The sequence below is a fragment of the Microcebus murinus genome, chromosome 19 (genome assembly GCF_040939455.1).
Source record: "Microcebus murinus isolate Inina chromosome 19, M.murinus_Inina_mat1.0, whole genome shotgun sequence".
Classification (NCBI taxonomy): Eukaryota; Metazoa; Chordata; class Mammalia; order Primates; family Cheirogaleidae; genus Microcebus; species Microcebus murinus.
Window position 1 is genome coordinate 28,979,952 of NC_134122.1, and position 14,950 is coordinate 28,994,901.

Genomic DNA, 14,950 nt, shown 5'->3' on the forward strand with positions numbered 1-14,950 from the left:
CTCAGGGAAGAGCCTCCAGGAATAGGGGCACAGTCTAGAATTCTACATTCCCCATGTGCTGCAGGGGGGACAAAGACCACAAAATGCCAGAAAAATGCCAGGAGTCAAATGAGGACTGGAACCTATATCCTGTTTTGTGTACACGAAGTTCCAATATGTTCACAAGGGAGAGGGACAAAGTGCCTGTCCCAAAGGGCTGGGGCAGGGGCTGGAAGGGACCAGAGTTCTTGAGCCTGGAAAGGTGAAGGTGGAGAGGGAAATGCTCACCCTCTATAAAATTGGGAAGAGCGTGGAAAAGGTGAGAACAGATTTGTTCACAATAGACAAAGGGGCAACCTTTGAAACACACATGATGTTTCAAAATGACGTCTTAATTGCTTTTGAGCAATTAAAAGGTGGTGCTTTTTTTTTTATAGAAAGTAATAAAGTTACTCATTGAGTAAACAGCTGGGCAGGTGCTCTGGAAGGGGCAGGATGAACAAACAGTTCATAGTTGCCATGGGGACTATGGGGAAACAGCCACAGCCCAATCTGGTGCTGAAGCTACAAGAGGGGCCCAGAGCTGAAAGGGGGCAGAGGGGACCTCAGAGGCTACAAGGAGTGAGGTCATTCGAGTTTGGTGGCTGTTGAGAAGCAGTATAGGAAGTACTAATAGATGCTGAAAGGCTTTAGACAAATTCAGAACCGACAAAGCCATACATAGCTGTGAAAAGAACTGGAATATTGATAAACATATTCCCTGGGGAGCCACGGTGACCCCGGAGTCTGGGCATGATATTAATAATACAACTGGCTGATGTGCATTGAGGGTCTGCTAATATGCTGGACACTGTTCGAAGTATCTATTATCTCATTTAACTTTCACAACAACCCTAGGAAGAAGGTTCTGTTACTGATTTCTGTTTTAATACATGGGGAAACTGAGGCACAGAGCTGGTAAATAATTTGCTCAAGGTCTCCTATTCATTACTTGGAAAAGTTGCAACTGGAATCCAAGCCTTCTGGCTCCAGAAGCCACATTCCTTATCACTTGCTATAATTGGGATGCCTATTTGTGTTAGTTTCCTGTGGCTGCTACAACAAATAACCACAAACTTGGTGGCTTAATGCAACAGAAATTTATTCTCTTACAGTGTGGAAGCCTGAACATCAAGGTTGTCATTAGTGCCATACTCCCTTCAAAGGCTCTAGGGGAAGATCCTTCCTTGCTTCTTCCAGCTTCTGGTAGCTGCCAGTATTGCTTGGCTTATAGCAGCATCACTCTGATCTCTTCCTTGTGCATCAAATCTCTTTTACGAGGACACCAGTGTTTGGATTTAGGGCCCATTCTAAATCTGATCTAGAGATCCTGAACTTAATTATATCTGCAAAACCTCCTATTTCCAAATAAGATCACATTCACAGGTACCATGGGTTAATACTTGGAGATATCTTTTGGGGGAACACAGTTCAACCCATTCCGCCAAGCTTCAGCGGCAGTCATTTTAGGGAGGCAATGGCACCGCCTGCTGGCACTAGAGGGTCAGGAAGCCCTCCACTCACTGTGGGTGTGTATGGGGAGAGGAAAGAGCCAGCGTGGCCCCGGTCCTGTCTCACTGCAACTCTGCCAAGCACGAATGACCTTTCAGGAAGGACACAGACCCAGGCCACTGAGGTCATGTGTGGCAAGCCTGAATGCCTACCCAGGACTGGGTGACCTCAGCTCATCCCAGTGCCATTGTAAGATTGGAGAATATTCTAGAATGAGCAGAATGGTCAGGGCCCCATTTTCCAGGGGAAGATGGAAGTTCAGAGAAGTCCACTGGCTTGCACGAGGTCACACAGCTGTGTAGAGGCTGATCTTGGATACACATCGGGGCTCCCACTCCGTACCTCATGGGAGGGGTGCTGCCAACACAGCCTCTGCCTCTTGGGCAGGGTGGGGGTGCGAGGGCTGCTGGGGACCCCACTGACTGATTTCACCACTGGCAGAAATGTGTTTTGAGGGTGGTAGGAGGGGACAGTCTCGTAGTTTGGGGGTGGTCTTCAGATATGTCCCTGCGGTGCTAACGCTCTTCCCCAAGAATGTGACAATGTGAAAGATTTGCTTGACAAACCTGCTGCCTTCATTAAATAATTATTGTTTTAAAGAAACATCCAAATACATGTAGAATGAAGATGCAATAAAAAACTATAAACGGGACAAGAAAGTACTCAACTTTACTTGTTTAATGAGATACTACATTGTAACTTTTAGACAGAACAAGAAAGTACCAAACTTTACATGCTTAGTAGGAGAGCTGCCTGGCATCTTTAATGACCCAGATGCAACGTGAGGGAATAGGTAAATTTTTTAAAGTGTTTCGATCATGAAGATCTGGGGAATCCCAGCTTGGCACACATTAACAGTGAGTGATTTTCCCTGGCTTCTCCAAGAGTGCACATACATTATTTTCTTTCTTTCTTTCCTTTTCTTTCTTCCCTTTTCTTTCTTTTCTCCTCTCCCTTCCCCTTCCCCTTCCCCTTCCCTTCCCTTTCTTTTGAGACAGCGTCTCATTCTATTGTCCCAGCTAGAGTGCAGCGGTGTGATCATAACTCACTGCAACCGCAAACTCCTGGGCTCAAGCGATCCTCCTCTCTCAGCCTCTCCAGTAGCTGGGACTACAGGCATATGCCATGGCGCCCAGCTAATTTTTCTTTTTATAGAGACAGGGTCTTGCTGTTGCTCAGGCTGGTCTCGAACTCCTGGCCTCAAGTGATCCTCCCACCTCAGCCTCCCAAAGTGCTGGGATTACAGACATGAGCCACAATGCCCAGACATTTATTGTGTTTAAAAAATTATAAAATGAAGGCATATCTGTTGTGAAACATTCAGAAAATATAGACAAAAAGAAGAAAAATCTCCCTTAACCTTACCACTCAGATAAACACTGTTAACATTTTGGTTTATTTCCGAATGTGTATTTAGATTTATTCTGTGGGCAGTTCATATTTTAATGGCTGATTATGATTCTGTTCTATGGACTACCACAGTCATCTAACCAATCTCCTATTTGTCTATTGTTGGACATGTTTACCCCAGTGTTCCACTAGAATAGACAATGATGCAGTAAACATTCTTGTATAAATTTCTTTTTATATCTTCATCAGATTGTTTTAGGATCGGTCACAAGAAATGGCATCGTTAAAATGGCATGACTATTCCTGCGGTCCCTGAGGCATATTTTCAAATTATCCCCTAGAACTGTGACACCAAACCCACATCCACTGACATCACACGAGAATGCCCCAACCGACACCAGCTATTATGGTCATCTAACATTGTGTGATTTGATAGGTAAAAAATAAATAGTATCTTGCTTTGTTTTGAATTTCTTTGCTTCCTGGTAAAGTGTATTTACTTTTTACTTCTCATAGACTGGTTGGCCATTCGAGTTTCTTTGCAGGAGAAATGTGCTTTTCTTTTGCCCGGTTTCCTTGTGGGGCACTCTGACCCTGGAGGTTGACCTTGGGAGGGAAGCCTCACCTGCTCTCCCACATCTTTTGGGGACACTGTTGCCCCCAGGATACTGGGCTGAGAGGGATGTGAACCTATTCACCAGGGCACTGTTCCCTTGTCCCTCCCGCAGAGAATGCAAAGCTGTGGCATGGAGGAGCTTGCCTGCCCACAGGATGGGGTGGCAGAGCCAAAACCTTTAGCCTGGGGCTCCCACTTAGATGGTGAGCAGGGAAGAGCTGGGGAGAAGGACTGTAGGAGGGGCTGGTGCCTTGGGAACTCAAGCAGATGAAAGATTCTAGAAAGAGGTAGAGCAGCTCTATGAGACAATGAGAGGGACAGGAATTCAGTCACTCAGAGCTCAGTGTGATCCAGGAGGGCAATTGTCATGGAGACGTGGGTGGTTAAGGACAGATCAAATGGTAACAAAATGGAGAAAATTGTATGAGTTCAGGAATAAAGACAAAAGAGAGCAGGTGTCTAAAGCAGTCCCCTCCACTCCACAGAGTGTCCCTGTCTTCTTTGGGTCCCCTGGTGGCCCACCATGTGACTGCTGTGGCCCCTTCGTGCAGCCTCCAGGGCACAGCTTCCAAGGCATGGCTGGGATCACAGCTTTTTGCTGGACGCTGCTGCTCGGTCAAGTCCAAACCCCACTTCCAGGCTGGGATCATGCCCACCTTCCCAGCTTCCCTCAGCCCCACTGCAAAGGTGCAATGAGCACTTATTTGCCTTTGAGCCTCCGCACATGCTGTTCCCTGCCTTGAGACCTTTCCCTTCCTCTGCTTAACTCCCTGAACCCTTTTCTGCTGCTAAAAGTAAAAGCCATCTTTAGAATGTGCTTGTATTCTATCTTACAAGCGCAGTGACTTGGGGAAGTATTTAACCTCAGAACCTGGATGCATGGGTAAAACAGAAACAGCAATGTCTACCTCGCAGGGTTGTCATGAATACATGCTCAGTGCCTAAGAGAAAGTGTCTGGTAGACTTTGCAGTGTTCGCTGGCTCATGTACTGAAGACCTTCACACTGAGCATCGCTCTGGGGCAGAGAGGCTCTCTACTCTCAGAGTTTACAGCCTGCGAGGCAAAGCCATCCCATGGGCAGTCGCAGAATCCCGGAGCTCCAATTGCAGTAGGTCCTGTGCTAGGGCGAGTGCGGGGGTCCGACTCGTAGCCAGTAAATGCTGGTGTCCCCACCTCTCTTTGTTCTCTGTGAGTCGGTTAGGGTGATAATTGTAAACTGCCTTTATATGCCTTTTCATTGCTTGACTTGTGACAACGAACGTATTCTACTTTTATAACTTAAAAAGTCCAGTAAAATTTATGAGTAAACCCAAGAAACTCCTTTTTTTTTTTTAGATGGAGTCTCCCTTTGTTGCCCAGGCTAGAGTGAGTGCCATGGCGTCAGCCTCGCTCACAGCAACCTCACACTCCTGGGCTCAAGCAATCCTCCTGCCTCAGCCTCCCGAGTAGCTGGGACTACAGGCATGCACCAGCATGCCCGGCTAATTTTTTCTATATATATTAGTTGGCCAATTAATTTCTTTCTATTTTATAGTAGAGACGGGGTCTCGCTCTTGCTCAGGAGTTCTTGGTTTCGAACTCCTGAGCTCAAACGATCCGCCCACCTTGGTCTCCCAGAGTGCTAGGATTACAAGCGTGAGCCACCGCACCCAGCCTGAAACTCCTTTTTTTAAAGAAGAAGGAAAAAATAATGGATTAGGCATTATTTTTTCCTGGAAGACTTCCTCAGCAAGAGGCTGAGGGAGTGGCCAGCCCCTCTGTGGACTCTTGCCCTACCTTGGGGGGGCCTCTGTGCCCCCTCATTGTGCTGCCACACACCCTGCCCTCTCTAAGGGGTCCCCTATACGCTGTTCTGGAGAATTGCTAAGAACCCCTAAGCAGATGGCAGCATTGTCACCTACTCTGTCCATATATGATCCGATTCATCTCATAGGCAGGTTGAAGAGGAGCCGGGGATTATATTCCCATCTCACACAGGAAAGCACAGTCTTACATGTCCAGCCACACACTCAAAGTGGCACAGAGAAGACGGAGTTGGCCTTCCAGTCCCTGGGCCGAACCTGATTCTCTTACTCCTACATAGCTGCAGCCTGCTGAATGGGCAGAGGGACGAGGGGCAGGACGCACCCCCTCCGCAGGCTGTGAGGGCTGCGGGACGGTCAGGTAGAGGTGGCAGCACCCCAGCTAGGGGGGCCAGCCCTTGTGTGTGTGAATACTTCTGGAGAGAAAGGACAGAGACAGCATTTTCTGTGGCAATGGATGACTGCATTGGCTTTCCTGTTGCCCCGCCTTGGTGGCAACTGCCTGTGTAGAGGTTAGGGGGTCACACATAGAGGATAAGTAAGAGACCATGACACAGGGTGAGCATGTGGTCTGCAAATCACAGAGTGAGAGGAACGAGAGGAATATGCGCAGGGCATTTGTGTGAGTACAACCCTGTGCTCCACTTCATGCCAGAGACCTGAGTAAACGCATGTATCCCAGTGTCCTGAGAGAGGAATGTGCAGGACATATTATACAGACGTATATAAATATGGTTCTACATAACCATACACATTTATAAGCATTCATGGCCGTATTATTAACAAATCAGGTCAGAAATCACAATTAATACCCAGGAAATTATCTAGTGACATGATACCCACTAGACAAACTGATACACTATTGAATTCCACAGAAGAGAAAACTATGTATGCACCAGCAAAGCATATTACTCCAAAACCACAGGTTTACCTGACACTTCCGGTACCTGTCCAAAACAGAGCTGAGCAGCCATACTGTGGGCTGAGGAATTATGTCCCAGCCCAGCTGCCATAGGACTGAATGCCACAAAACACAAGGAGAAAATCATAAACAATACCATATTATCTGATTTTTCTAAACCCACAGGCACATCAGGAATACCTGATACAACTTCAACACCAAGGTTAGTTAGCCAAGGTTCAATACACAACGGAGTGTCTGAACATGGATCCTCCACACCAAAACCTGATGAAAACACTACAAACTTCGAGAAGAGCCCAGGTTCGATTCACACCACAGTGCCACCTGACATCTCTACAAACCCACTCCTCAATGAAATAGAGACCACATTAAGCGGCAGCCCAGGCTCAACTCCCAATATGGTGCCATCTGGGAGCTCCGCTGTCCCAGGTGCTGGTGGGAGATCTATGATATACCCTAGCAGCCCCAGCACCTCCCAAACGACAGTGTCACTTGCCGATGCAATGACTTCTGGACACAGCGAGTCCACAAACTCAACAAGCAGCCCAGGGTCAAAAGATCAAACAGCGTTTCCTGAAACCTCCCCAATGGCAGGTACCAGTAAGACATCTAAACCCATCACAGGCACTGAAGTCTCACTGCAGAACACCGGGTCAGCTGCTGACTCTTCCATACCAGGCCTCAGTGAAGGATCAACAAGCGCCTCAAGGAGCCCCACTTCTCCTATCTCCACAGTGTCCCCAGGGAACTCTGGCACTCCAGCCCTTGGAGCAGGATCCACAACACCCTCAAGCAGTGCTGTCTCTCCTCACAACACCGTGTCACCTGCTGACTCTTCTACACCGGGCCTCAGTGAAGGATCTACAAGAGCCTCAACGAGCCCCACTTCTCCTATCTCCACAGTGTCCCCTGGGATCTCTGGCACCCCAGACATCAGCGCGGAATCCACAACTCCCTCTGGCAGTGCAGGCTCAGCACACAGTACCGAGTCAGCTGCTGGCTCTTCCACACTGGGGCTCAGTGAAGGATCTACAAGGGACTCAACGAGTCCCACTTCTTCTTTCTCCACAGTGTCCCCTGGGATCTCTCTCACCCCAGCGTTTGGAGCAGGATCCACAACCCCCTCAAGCAGTGCCGGCTCCCCACACAGCACTGTGTCAGCTGCTGGTTCTTCCACACTGGGACTCAGTGAGGGATCTACAAGCCCCTCAACGAGCCCCACTTCTCCTCTCTCCACAGTTTCCTCTGGGAGCTCTGGGACCCAAGGTCTAGGGGGAGGATCCACAACCCCCTCAGGCAGTACAGGGTCACCACACAGCACCGTGTCAACTGCTGGCTCTTCCACACCGGAGTTTGGTGAAGGCTCTAGCCCGGCTTCTCCTCTCTCCACAGTGTTCCCTTGGAGCTCTGGCACCACAGGCCTCAGTGGGGGATCCACAATCCCCTCAAGCAGTGTAGGCTCACCTCACAGCACTGTGTCAGCTTCTGGCTTTTCCACACCAGGCCTCAATGAAGGATCTACAAGTGCCTCAACCAGCCCGGCTTCTCCTGTCTCCACAGTGTCCCCTGGGAACTCTGTCACCCCAGGCCACAGTGCGGGATCCACAACCCCCTCAAGCAGTGCTGTCTCACCTCACAGCACTGTGTCAGCGGCTGGCTCTTCCACATCGGGCCTCAGTGAAGGATCTACAAGCGCCTCAATGAGCCCAGCTCTTCCCCTCTCTACCGTGTCGCCTGGGAGCTCTGGCACCACTGGCTTTGGCACGGGATCCACAACCCCCTCAGGCAGTGTAGGCTCACCACACAGCACTGTGTCAGCTGCTGGCTCTTCCACAACAGGCCTCAGTGAAGGATCCACAAGTGCCTCAATGAGCCCGGCTTCTCTCTCAACAGTGTCCTCTGGGAGTTCTGTCACTCCAAGCCCTGGCGGGGAATCCACAACCCCCTCAGGCAGTGCAGGCTCACCACACAGCACCCTGTCAGCTGCTGGCTCTTCCACTCCAGGCCTCAGTGAAGGATCCACAAGTGCCTCAACAAGCCCCACTTCTCCTATCTCCACAGTGTCCCCTGGGGGCTCTGCCACGCCAGGCCTCGGCGGGGGATCCACAACCCCCTCAAGCAGTGCTGTCTCACCCCACAGCACCATGTCAACTGATGGCTCTTCCACACTGGGGGTCAGTGAAGGATCTACAAGTGCCTCAACGAGCCTAGCTACTCTTCTCTCCACAGTGTCCCCTGGGAGCGCTGGCACCCCAGGTGTCAGCTCGGGATCCACAGCCTCCTCAAGTAGTGCAGGCTCACCACAGACCACCGTGTCACCTGCTGACTCTTCTACACCGGGCCTCAGTGAAGGTTCTACAAGAGCCTCAACGAGCCCCACTTCTCCTATCTCCACAGTGTCCCCTGGGATCTCTGGCACCCCAGACATCAGCGCGGAATCCACAACCTCCTCTGGCAGTGCAGGCTCAGCACACAGTACCATGTCAGCTGCTGGCTCTTCCACACTGGGGCTCAGTGAAGGATCTTCAAGGGCCTCAACGAGCCCCACTTCTCCCATCTCCACAGTGTCCCATGAAATCTCTCTCACCACAGCCGTTGGAGCAGGATCCACAACCCCCTCAAGCAGTGCTGTCTCACCTCACAGCACTGTGTCAGCGGCTGGCTCTTCCACATCGGGCCTCAGTGAAGGATCAACAAGCGCCTCAAGGAGCCCCACTTCTCCTATCTCCACAGTGTCCCCTGGGAACTCTGGCACTCCAGCCCTTGGAGCAGGATCCACAAAACCCTCAAGCAGTCCTGTCTCTCCTCACAACACCGTGTCACCTGCTGACTCTTCTACACCGGGCCTCAGTGAAGGATCTACAAGAGCCTCAATGAGCCCCACTTCTCCTATCTCCACAGTGTCCCCTGGGATCTCTGGCACCCCAGACATCAGCGCGGAATCCACAACTCCCTCTGGCAGTGCAGGCTCAGCAAACAGTACCGTGTCAGCTGCTGGCTCTTCCACACTGGGGCTCAGTGAAGGATCTACAAGGGACTCAACGAGTCCCACTTCTTCTTTCTCCACAGTGTCCCCTGGGATCTCTCTCACCCCAGCGTTTGGAGCAGGATCCACAACCCCCTCAAGCAGTGCCGGCTCCCCACACAGCACCGTGTCAGCTGCTAGCTCTTCCACACTGGGACTCAGTGAGGGATCTACAAGCCCCTCAACGAGCCCCACTTCTCCTCTCTCCACAGTTTCCTCTGGGAGCTCTGGGACCCAAGGTCTAGGGGGAGGATCCACAACCCCCTCAGGCAGTACAGGGACACCACACAGCACCGTGTCAACTGCTGGCTCTTCCACACCGGAGTTTGGTGAAGGCTCTAGCCCGGCTTCTCCTCTCTCCACAGTGTTCCCTTGGAGCTCTGGCACCACAGGCCTCAGTGGGGGATCCACAATCCCCTCAAGCAGTGTAGGCTCACCTCACAGCACCCTGTCAGCTGCTGGCTCTTCCACAACAGGCCTCAGTGAAGGATCTACAAGTGCCTCAACCAGCCCGGCTTCTCCTGTCTCCACAGTGTCCCCTGGGAACTCTGTCACCCCCGGCCACAGTGCGGGATCCACAACCCCCTCAAGCAGTGCTGTCTCACCTTACAGCACTGTGTCAGCTGCTGGCTCTTCCACATCGGGCCTCAGTGAAGGATCAACAAGCGCCTCAAGGAGCCCCACTTCTCCTATCTCCACAGTGTCCCCTGGGAACTCTGGCACTCCAGCCCTTGGAGCAGGATCCACAACCCCCTCAAGCAGTGCTGTCTCTCCTCACAACACCGTGTCACCTGCTGACTCTTCTACACCGGGCCTCAGTGAAGGATCTACAAGAGCCTCAACGAGCCCCACTTTTCCTATCTCCACAGTGTCCCCTGGGATCTCTGGCACCCCAGACATCAGCGCGGAATCCACAACTCCCTCTGGCAGTGCAGGCTCAGCACACAGTACCGTGTCAGCTGCTGGGTCTTCCACGCCCGGGCTCAGTGAAGGATCTACAGGCGCCTCAACCAGCCCGGCTTCTCCTCTCTCTACCTTGTCGCCTGGGAGCTCTGGCACCACAGGCCTCGGTGGGGGATCCACAACGCCCTCAGGAAGTGCAGAGTCACCTCACAGCACGGTGTCAGCTGCTGGCTCTTCCACACTGGGGCTCAGTGAAGGATCTACAAGGGACTCAACGAGTCCCACTTCTTCTTTCTCCACAGTGTCCCCTGGGATCTCTCTCACCCCAGCGTTTGGAGCAGGATCCACAACCCCCTCAAGCAGTGCCGGCTCCCCACACAGCACCGTGTCAGCTGCTGGCTCTTCCACACTGGGACTCAGTGAGGGATCTACAAGCCCCTCAACGAGCCCCACTTCTCCTCTCTCCACAGTTTCCTCTGGGAGCTCTGGGACCCAAAGTCTAGGGGGAGGATCCACAACCCTCTCAGGCAGTACAGGGTCACCACACAGCACCGTGCCAACTGCTGGCTCTTCCACACCGGAGTTTGGTGAAGGCTCTAGCCCGGCTTCTCCTCTCTCCACAGTGTTCCCTTGGAGCTCTGGCACCACAGGCCTCAGTGGGGGATCCACAATCCCCTCAAGCAGTGTAGGCTCACCTCACAGCACTGTGTCAGCTGCTGGCTCTTCCACACCAGGCCTCAATGAAGGATCTACAAGTGCCTCAACCAGCCCGGCTTCTCCTGTCTCCACAGTGTCCCCTGGGAACTCTGTCACCCCCGGCCACAGTGCGGGATCCACAACCCCCTCAAGCAGTGCTGTCTCACCTCACAGCACTGTGTCAGCTGCTGGCTCTTCCACAACAGGCCTCAGTGAAGGATCCACAAGTGCCTCAATGAGCCCGGCTTCTCTCTCAACAGTGTCCTCTGGGAGTTCTGTCACTCCAAGCCCTGGCGGGGAATCCACAACCCCCTCAAGCAGTGCAGGCTCACCACACAGCACCCTGTCAGCTGCTGGCTCTTCCACTCCAGGCCTCAGTGAAGGATCCACAAGTGCCTCAACGAGCCTGGCTTCTCTCTCAACAGTGTCCCCTGGGGGCTCTGCCACCCCAGGCCTCGGCGGGGGATCCACAACCCCCTCAAGCAGTGCTGTCTCACCCCACAGCACCATGTCAGCTGCTGGATCTTCCACACTGGGGGTCAGTGAAGGATCTACAAGTGCCTCAACGAGCCTAGCTACTCTTCTCTCCACAGTGTCCCCTGGGAGCGCTGGCACCCCAGGTGTCAGCTCGGGATCCACAGCCTCCTCAAGTAGTGCAGGCTCACCACAGACCACCGTGTCACCTGCTGACTCTTCTACACCGGGCCTCAGTGAAGGTTCTACAAGAGCCTCAACGAGCCCCACTTCTCCTATCTCCACAGTGTCCCCTGGGATCTCTGGCACCCCAGACATCAGCGCGGAATCCACAACCTCCTCTGGCAGTGCAGGCTCAGCACACAGTACCGTGTCAGCTGCTGGCTCTTCCACACTGGGGCTCAGTGAAGGATCTTCAAGGGCCTCAATGAGCCCCACTTCTCCCATCTCCACAGTGTCCCATGAAATCTCTCTCACCACAGCCGTTGGAGCAGGATCCACAACACCCTCAAGCAGTGCTGTCTCTCCTCACAGCACTGTGTCAGCTGCTGGCTCTTCCACACCAGGCCTCAATGAAGGATCTACAAGTGCCTCAACCAGCCCGGCTTCTCCTGTCTCCACAGTGTCCCCTGGGAACTCTGTCACCCCAGGCCACAGTGCGGGATCCACAACCCCCTCAAGCAGTGCTGTCTCACCTCACAGCACTGTGTCAGCGGCTGGCTCTTCCACATCGGGCCTCAGTGAAGGATCTTCAAGCGCCTCAATGAGCCCAGCTCTTCCCCTCTCTACCGTGTCGCCTGGGAGCTCTGGCACCACTGGCTTTGGCACGGGATCCACAACCCCCTCAGGCAGTGTAGGCTCACCACACAGCACTGTGTCAGCTGCTGGCTCTTCCACAACAGGCCTCAGTGAAGGATCCACAAGTGCCTCAATGAGCCCGGCTTCTCTCTCAACAGTGTCCTCTGGGAGTTCTGTCACTCCAAGCCCTGGCGGGGAATCCACAACCCTCTCAAGCAGTGCAGGCTCACCACACAGCACCCTGTCAGCTGCTGGCTCTTCCACTCCAGTCCTCAGTGAAGGATCCACAAGTGCCTCAACAAGCCCCACTTCTCCTATCTCCACAGTGTCCCCTGGGGGCTCTGCCACCCCAGGCCTCGGCGGGGGATCCACAACCCCCTCAAGCAGTGCTGTCTCACCCCACAGCACCATGTCAACTGATGGCTCTTCCACACTGGGGGTCAGTGAAGGATCTACAAGTGCCTCAACGAGCCTAGCTACTCTTCTCTCCACAGTGTCCCCTGGGAGCGCTGGCACCCCAGGTGTCAGCTCGGGATCCACAGCCCCCTCAAGTAGTGCAGGTTCACCACAGACCACCGTGTCACCTGCTGACTCTTCTACACCGGGCCTCAGTGAAGGATCTACAAGAGCCTCAACGAGCCCCACTTCTCCTATCTCCACAGTGTCCCCTGGGATCTCTGGCACCCCAGACATCAGCGCGGAATCCACAACCTCCTCTGGCAGTGCAGGCTCAGCACACAGTACCGTGTCAGCTGCTGGCTCTTCTACACTGGGGCTCAGTGAAGGATCTTCAAGGGCCTCAACGAGCCCCACTTCTCCCATCTCCACAGTGTCCCATGAAATCTCTCTCACCACAGCCATTGGAGCAGGATCCACAACACCCTCAAGCAGTGCTGTCTCTCCTCACAGCACTGTGTCAGCTGCTGGCTCTTCCACACCCGGCCTCAGTGAAGGATCTACAAGTGCCTCAATTAGCCCAGCTTCTCCTCTCTCTACAGTGTCCCCTTTGATTTCTGGCACCACAGGCCACAGCACGGGATCCACAACCCCCTCAAGCATTGCAGTCTCACCACACAGCACGGTGTCAACTGCTGGCTCTTCCGCAGCAGGGCTCAGTGAAGGATCCACAATCGCCTCAACAAGCCCAGCTTCTCTTTCCACAGTGTCTCCTGGGAGCTCTGTTTCCCCAGGCCTCGGCGGGGGATCAACAATTCCCTCAACCAGTGTAGGCTCACAACACACCGTGTCAGCTGCTGGGTCTTCCACGCCCGGGCTCAGTGAAGGATCTACAGGTGCCTCAACCAGCCCGGCTTCTCCTCTCTCTACCTTGTCGCCTGGGAGCTCTGGCACCACAGGCCTCGTTGGGGGATCCACAACGCCCTCAGGAAGTGCAGAGTCACCTCACAGCACGGTGTCAGCTGCTGGCTCTTCCACACTGGGGCTCAGTGAAGGATCTACAAGGGACTCAACGAGTCCCACTTCTTCTTTCTCCACAGTGTCCCCTGGGATCTCTCTCACCCCAGCGTTTGGAGCAGGATCCACAACCCCCTCAAGCAGTGCCGGCTCCCCACACAGCACTGTGTCAGCTGCTGGTTCTTCCACACTGGGACTCAGTGAGGGATCTACAAGCCCCTCAACGAGCCCCACTTCTCCTCTCTCCACAGTTTCCTCTGGGAGCTCTGGGACCCAAGGTCTAGGGGGAGGATCCACAACCCCCTCAGGCAGTACAGGGTCACCACACAGCACCGTGTCAACTGCTGGCTCTTCCACACTGGAGTTTGGTGAAGGCTCTAGCCCGGCTTCTCCTCTCTCCACAGTGTTCCCTTGGAGCTCTGGCACCACAGGCCTCAGTGGGGGATCCACCATCCCCTCAAGCAGTGTAGGCTCACCTCACAGCACTGTGTCAGCTGCTGGCTTTTCCACACCAGGCCTCAATGAAGGATCTACAAGTGCCTCAACCAGCCCGGCTTCTCCTGTCTCCACAGTGTCCCCTGGGAACTCTGTCACCCCAGGCCACAGTGCGGGATCCACAACCCCCTCAAGCAGTGCTGTCTCACCTCACAGCACTGTGTCAGCTGCTGGCTCTTCCACATCGGGCCTCAGTGAAGGATCTACAAGCGCCTCAATGAGCCCAGCTCTTCCCCTCTCTACCGTGTCGCCTGGGAGCTCTGGCACCACTGGCTTTGGCACGGGATCCACAACCCCCTCAGGCAGTGTAGGCTCACCACACAGCACTGTGTCAGCTGCTGGCTCTTCCACAACAGGCCTCAGTGAAGGATCCACAAGTGCCTCAATGAGCCCGGCTTCTCTCTCAACAGTGTCCTCTGGGAGTTCTGTCACTCCAAGCCCTGGCGGGGAATCCACAACCCCCTCAAGCAGTGCAGGCTCACCACACAGCACCCTGTCAGCTGCTGGCTCTTCCACTCCAGGCCTCAGTGAAGGATCCACAAGTGCCTCAACAAGCCCCACTTCTCCTATCTCCACAGTGTCCCCTGGGGGCTCTGCCACGCCAGGCCTCGGCGGGGGATCCACAACCCCCTCAAGCAGTGCTGTCTCACCCCACAGCACCATGTCAACTGATGGCTCTTCCACACTGGGGGTCAGTGAAGGATCTACAAGTGCCTCAACGAGCCTAGCTACTCTTCTCTCCACAGTGTCCCCTGGGAGCGCTGGCACCCCAGGTGTCAGCTCGGGACCCACAGCCCCCTCAAGTAGTGCAGGTTCACCACAGACCACCGTGTCACCTGCTGACTCTTCTACACCGGGCCTCAGTGAAGGTTCTACAAGAGCCTCAACGAGCCCCACTTCTCCTATCTCCACAGTGTCCCCTGGG